Genomic DNA, 7,903 nt, shown 5'->3' with positions numbered 1-7,903 from the left:
GAATTAATAGAATAAAATTCCTCGTAATCATAAAATACGTTTTTTATGAATATTTTGAGTTACAGGTGACGTACAACCATAAAATATTTTTTTATTTAATAAGATGTATGTCCCCCCTTTGCTTTTATAACAGCTTGAACATGTTTTGGTATGGAATCAATAAAACTTAGGTAATTTTCTTTTATTCATCATCTTCTGTTTTATACTGAGAACGCGTCAACTAACTATTTTAAACAATCTACAATACCTAGAATATGCGACCAATATAACATTAAATTTACCGAGGCTGATATTTTTTGTGACAATGTATGTAAATGTAGGTCAAAAATCATAGAAATTTTGAGAAAAGCAGATATTTTACTTTATTATTATAACCAATTTTTTTCGTTTCGTTCCTTTTATATTTATTATATTGAACATAATTAAAATTATTGTATTAAGTGTAAACATTTTTTTTGGTGTGTGGATGAGTTTCTTACACTAATATACAAAGAAATTGGCAATATTTGTGTACACACTGTTTGTTTACCTAATAAAATAAATAAATAAATAATAATAAAAATAAGGTTTCTAATTGTTTATTAAGATAGGTGGATACAGAGAGATAAGTGTGTTTATAAAAATATTAAAAAGACGACATATTTACTCAAAGTAAAAAAATAAAGAGGTTTTAAGAATTGTTGTTTTTCTCCGTAGTATTCACAGTACTACAATATTATTATTTAAGTAGGGCTTTATCAAAAAACATTGAGAGGAAAAAAAAAATTCACGATAAAACGTTTGAGGAGTAAAAAATAATATATTTTACGATGAAGAATAGGTAGTTAAATCCGTAAGTGCTTTTCCGAGCAGCTGTCATACAAGTCTCGGAGCATAATGGTTTTATTTTCAAGAGTTCTTCTGTAATTGCCAAGACACTTCCGCTTGACAATCGCGATCATTTTCAGTCAACCAATAAACACTGACATCTGTCACCCTACTGCCAATCAGGTACGGCGATGCCGTTCTGAATTCAAATGAGAAGAGCGCGGGATAGCGCCATTAACCAAGATGTTTTTTGTACCTGTCAACTTCAGGTGACAGTTATCGAGTTTTTACATTTCACGCGGATATCGTTATTCTCCACGTTTACGTCACACAAACTACGTGCCCTTATTGGAACATGACAGAGCAATTCTCAGAACCAACTACCCATGTCGCTACCATAGAAGAAAAGAACATTATTTTTCTTAAGGTTTTGACTTGAACGTTGAATTTTTTTGTTTGAAAATAAAGGAATAATACAGCTTGTTACAAACAAAAGTATAATAAGGAATTCCAGCTTAACCCGGAATTAAATTTAAAAAATGTTTTCGTGTACACGTGAATATTTAAAAAATTTGGAGTAGGATGAAATATCGCAAAAACGCACGCAAAAATAAATAAAATATGTTAAAAATACTATTCATTTTTAAATCGTAAATAATGACGTCACTCCTTATATCTACGTGTATTTTTTCCGCTTTAAAACCCCCGCACCTTGTAAGGAACGTTTTGACCATAGAAAATATTTCAATTTGTTGACATTTCAACCAGAGATTATGTCAACTTTCTAGGTTTTTTTTAATCGAACGTTCGTAAAAACAACCATAACAAAGAAATGAGCAAACTACAATCAACTAAATGAAGTAATCAAAGCAATATTCCATAGATTCTTGTCAGTTTTGTTATTGGCTGGAGAAATACAACTTACCGCGGTCAGTGAAAGTAAGAACGCTAAACGTTTCATGACGTCACTACTGAAAAGTGACGCACTGATTACATTACAGACAAATGTAACTTTAAAAAATCATATCTTTGTAAAAAACGCACAAAAAAAAACGTATATTTGCTCAGATCAATAGTACGCTAATAGAAAATAAATAAATTAGAAAACAGTGGAATTCCTCATTATGAAGTACTAGTACCAAAACTATAGCAAATTAAATTTATTGACCGAGTATTATTATTAATTTACAATTATTATAGTATGTATTTGATAAACTCATAATCTTTCTGGCTGTTTACACTGATAACAGATAAAATGTTGTGGACTATGAAGAAATAGTTTACTCACTTTTAAATTGCTTCGTTTGTTTCTTTTATAAGGCACTTCACTTTTACTATTGCACTGATACTGGTATCATGTAGATGTTGATGAGATGTATGTTTTGGGCTGTTTATTTGACACTAGTTTCACTTTCTCAGAAGTATGCAGATGCAGGTATATGATAAAGACTTTTTAGAGTAACACTTTTCACAGTGTGACTTGCTCACAGGACGGTAGGACAACGATTTGTATCAGGAAAGATGTGGGTAGGATATATATGTTTCCAGCCTTATATGAGTTGCAAGTATAAAAAAAATGTAAATTTAGTACTTACGTACACCCTAAGAATAAGACAATAACTTTATTCATTTATTTAAAGCTTTAAAATGTACAGAGGTTCGTTGTTTCAAGTCCCGACTAGCTAGGAAATTCCAGGACCTACTTTTTTATTTATTTGTTTTTTTCATCAAATGAGTCTTAAAGAATTCAAATAATAATAATATTATCAAAAAATAAACATAAATAAGAAAACATACCGAATATTATAAAAATCAAAGAACAAATATAAATTATAAAACATACCATTTAATAAGAAAAAGAAACATAAATGTAAAATAGAAAACGTACCGATAATAATAAAAACTGTAGCATAAATATAAATTAGAAAACTTCCCATTAAATTTTTTTAAAGTAATCATTAATATTAATACTAATCAAAATAAAAAAATTAAGCCAAACATGAATGACAAAACATCAAAATAATATAAGTATAAATAAAAAAAACAAGGAGTTATTTGAAAATATAAACCAGCTCAAATTTTAGCCATAGATACATAAACATGATATAAAAAGATCTACTCCTTTAAAATTATTAAAATTAAAAATAAAAAAAGTAAAATAGATAAAAATAAAACATATAATGCATGCATCACAATGTTAGGTTAAGCTTGTATAGGCAGCGGACACTAGCTTCCACGGAAGGGGGAATTATTATTATTTTTTTATTTTTTTAATAATTATTTTTGCACCACAACAGGCCAGGAGGCCCAATTAAAGTGGTGAATTATTTCACAGGAGACCCAGGCTTGAGAAAAATCACGTTTTTTTTTTGTGTTTTCACCGGAAATCGAACCCGGAACCTTCCGTGTGTGTGTCAAGCGTCTTGACCACTACATCACGGAGGCGGTCAGATTATCCTTTATTAGAGCCATATCAGTTTTATTAATTTTATGATATTTTGCCATTTCACAGTTTCTTGCGATCGAATTCCAGCATGACTTTTTGAACTTTCATAGGGTTTTTATGAAACCTTCTCTCTCAGATTTTCTGCACAATGAGGCTGAAACTTCTGTTACGGTCCTAACTACCCTCGCAACTGTTTGCGTAACGCTAGTTTTCTTTCTCCTTTTCGCGTGACGAGCATCTTCGTCAGATATCAATTTCTAGATTGGTGGTTCAGTCATTGTTAATAATATCAGAGCCAATCAGTAATATCAGTGTAATATTATGCATCTAATTTTACAGTGAAAAGTTGAATCAGTTTATTTTATCAAATCCTGGCTTTCAAAATGTGACAGGCTGCTAGTTTACAGAAATGCAGCTCAGAGTCGGTCTTCATTGAAAACGATAAATTTTCTCGGTTTGCGAAATAGGTGTCGTAACTGCTTTTTTTTTAAATTACCGGATTTATTTCAGCTTCCAGTTGTGTGGGCAAATATTTTGTTGCAGCAATGAGACTTAAAATATAGAACACCGAAAAACGGAACAATGACAAGTGACTCGGCTCACGTCTCCTTTCCCAATAAATTATGCGCCATAAATAAATATGCGCCATATTACGGAATCCATGCCTGTGTTTAGGTGTTAGATCGTTTGTACAGTGTAAACAATCAGATTAAGTTACCGGTTACCTTTAGTATTATGGTAGTGAATGATATAATATAAATGCACCCTGCACGGCCACTGCACGACCACTGCAGAGTTGACCATTACATAGCGGGGGGTGTCAAAATATTACCTTTACCTCCCCGTTACTAAGTGTAAACAAATGCGAATATTAAAATATAAATAGTTGACAAAAGACAGGATTTCATCCTTTAGGGAGTCATTAAGATTTCAGCCGTTTTCTATAGGGGTAGGCAGAGAAGATAGAACACCATATCACTCTGTCTTTGCATAGATATCAAAGTTTTTATTTTTTAATTAATTCATCATACACTGTAACGAGGTGAATGTCGATTCAATCAATAATATTTAACGTATAATCTTAACTTCATTGTCAAATTAAATAATTTTAAAAAAATTAAATAGTGGCTTGATTTCTTACTTTCCATGCGCTCTGTACCTGCAAGACGTGCTGGGATACTTATTTATTGTACAGCGCCCTTGAGATGGTTTTACATAAATAACGCTTTATAAATATTCCAATTATATACTCGTATATCTGTACCGCAAAGGCAGACGGATCCAAATCCATAATTTGATGAAATGACATTTCGATATTCGTATCCAGTTTATGATCATGTCCATTGATTTTGAAGAAATGTAAGTCTCAAAATGAAAAAACCAATGTATTAAGTTACTTAACATACAAATAATTTGTTCTGAATTATTAGAAATCACTTAGAGAAAGTAGATTCTTTAGGCTATTGTTGAACATTTGACGTTTTGATTTGCATCGTCTGCCTCTGAGGTACAGATATGTATATATATGTATGCTTTTTGATTGTATTTTAAAACTCCTGATGAAACAATACCGTTTATTTAAGTTTATTTAAAAGTTTCTTAAATGTATTATTTATTAAACGTTTTGTTATTTAATAAATAGCACGTACGAGTATTCGTATACTTAAATATATCGCCATGATCGCAGAATGACGACGCATGTGATTTTTTTCTAGTTCACGGGAGAGCGGTTTAATTACAACTTGATAAAGAAAAAAGTATTTAATTTGATACTTGGGTTAATTTGATTAATTCATTTATTGAAACCTGGTATAAAGCATGTATTTAATATTTTCCATATTAAATACAAAAGAAAGTCATGGTCGCATTTTCCTCACATCCGTCGTTGTTCTACGATCAGGACGGTATGTTTATTGCAATCTATATCATTCCCCAATAGCACAAAAAACGATGTTATTTTACTCATGAAACCAGAGTTAAATTGGATAAACGGTCAATAAAAAAATTACGTTTTGCGTTGGTTTATTTATAGTGCCATCAAACTGCCCCTGTCCACTTTCTACTTCCTGCAGAGTAATAAAACGTGCCCAGGACGCTTGTGCTGTACAATAAGTGTGGTTTTAGTAGAACTAACCCTAATGTGGTGATAAGGTTTTATGTCTATCTCGGCCCGAGGTGGTCCTCTTGCTTCCTGCGTCTGCTGGAGACCCCTGTCTTCCTTTTTATTTCTTTCTTCTTACATTATTACGCCTTTATAGTACAGCTCCTATAATCGCACCTGCTTTTCCATTAGACTTTATTAGTTTCATGCGAAACACCTATAAATGAAATTATTATTTTATCGTTTTCGGAATTTGTAGAGATTTGTAACAAATATTGGAGCCGCTGTAAATATTTAAGCTACTACATTCTTTTTCAAATGAAATATTTTATCTATTTCTTATATTTCAGAAAAAATATGCAAAAAAACGTTCACTTGTTACGGACTTCTACAACGGCTTTTCTTAGGACCGCCGCCATGCTAGATTGTGTAGCTAATATTAGGAACGGTATATGTTAGAAATGTGCTCCCCCTTTAATAAAGATTATTATCTTTTACTTATGGGGTGGCCTATTCCATACCGAGGCCTGAAAAATATTTATTTCTTTCTAATATATATTGTTTAATGATTTTAAATACTACACTATTAAATACTGGCGCCACCGCCACTAGACTGACGTAGTAGCTGGAGGAGAAAAATGTCTGCACGTGGAGGAAGTAAGACGGTTATAGCGAGCGGGCGGCCTCTCTCTCCCCGCGGTATATGACGGCCAAGGCTCGCATTGCCAACTTTTGTTTTTTAATTCCTTCAGAAAAATCGTGATGTCTGTACCATATAAAGGATAACTCAGTGCAAAGCCAGTGTTAGAGTGAATGGTCTCACTATATTTATTTACACATTCGTGAGCTAATTTGGTCCAGGCTCTTTTTTTTTCTTTTGTATTTATTTGACATTTTATCCGTTTAAAATAATGCATTTACTGCTGTGAAGATCATTGGTATCCGCCAGTGGCGAATGATGATTTTATTTACAGGTAAGCCATAAAAAAATATCACATATTTGTACCTACATAAAAGGTACATAATATAATGTAAGTCATATATAATATAAATTGATATTTTTTGTGGTTCTGTGTGATACAACAATTCTCATCCTTGAAATCAACCCAAACAATGTAACTTCGTGATATATTACATTATATAGATATATTATCCATTACTTTAATATGTAATTAATTAAAAAATAAATAAAAAATACCACTGTGAATTCAGTCGATATTAGGTATTCAATTGAAATATCAACTGGCCACATTGTTCTAGTAATTAATAGTGATAAAAACGGCCGCGTGGAGCGCTATATGTCCTACAATATGACGCATGAAAGTAATTATGATCTTATGTCAAAAGTACCCTCTCAAAGAAAAATAGTATTTAAGAAACAATGTTTGAAATACTGTTTTCCAAATCAAGAATCTTCAAATAATTTGTGTTATCTGCAAGTTTAATCTAGGAGAAAAAACCCGCACTGGGGTTAATACATTCAAAATATAGTATACTTATTTGTATGAAAAAATAATCTGGAATAATTGGCTAATTTCTTGGCTCACCGCAGGCGCTGGGCGCGCTTTATTAAAATTTATATTTATATAAGAATAAAAATACAAACGGTGGAAACGATTTAAAATAAATGTGGATTATTTATTTGTTTTTCTGTCAATAAAGTTACAATAAAACATTATTATGGCTAGTCAAATATAATGGTAAGCTGCGCATAATCGCTTCTATACACGGTTCGCCCCTGGTATCCGCTTGTCTTGTAAAAAAATCATGAATTCCTTTGAATCGATTCCCGGGTATTGATCGGTGAGTAGCATACCTATGTCTTGTATCTGTTATGTTACCAACTTGTTTAACAAAATCGCTTGCAGTTTCAGTTTTTGTGGAAAGACTGAATGCGTATCTTGTTAAATGATCTACCAACAAATGTTGATATTTTTTTTGTTAACCTGTATCTCCTCGTTCTCCGAATGTGTCCATAGATGCTTTTTCAAATGGCTTTGTTGCTGGGCCTAGATGAGACAAAAAGCAAAAAAAATATTGTTTTCTTGATTTTTTTTAAATACAAATTTTACAAGTTTTACAATCTTTTACGATGTTTTTATTTAAATTTTAGGATATTTAATCTGAACTTATCATCTTTTGATTGATTGAAAATTTCAAATTTAAGGGAATATATTTCATTAACCTTCATTTTAAAACGTAATTTGAAAACAAAAATAGAATCAAACATAAACTACTTAATTATATAAGTTATCGTATTCAGGCGGATGAAAAATACAGTTCTGTCTTTGAAATAGAACCGGAACCCTAGACAAGTGTTTTTGACTCGATGACTGCTCTCAGAAAAAAACCTTAAAACGGAAATAGAGTGGAGATAAATTTGCTTTTTTGGGTGGTTTACGCGTTCTTCTACATTTTTTCTGGAAGAATGGACGTCATATATTGATTTTAAAGCTTAATCAAACTGAAGGGTTTCATTATTCTTGGACAGGCACCTAAAGTGCAGGACTGCGGGCATGTTCTGTCATAGATTCGTTCGTTCGTCATAA

The 7,903-nt window shown here is 31.7% G+C and overlaps 1 pseudogene; it reads right to left on the bottom strand.

Moving 5' to 3' along the window:
• Positions 1 to 5,962: 5,962 nt before the first annotated feature.
• On the bottom strand, positions 5,963 to 7,457 carry LOC148285558 (uncharacterized; annotated as a pseudogene).
• Positions 7,458 to 7,903: the final 446 nt, after the last annotated feature.

This window comes from Micrasema longulum, unplaced genomic scaffold (assembly GCF_059751315.1).
Source record: "Micrasema longulum isolate JH-2025_06_02 unplaced genomic scaffold, ASM5975131v1 h1tg000024l, whole genome shotgun sequence".
Lineage (NCBI taxonomy): Eukaryota > Metazoa > Arthropoda > Insecta > Trichoptera > Brachycentridae > Micrasema > Micrasema longulum.
The sequence above is the reverse complement of the archived record's forward strand: the minus strand, read 5'-3'. Positions and strand labels throughout refer to the sequence as shown.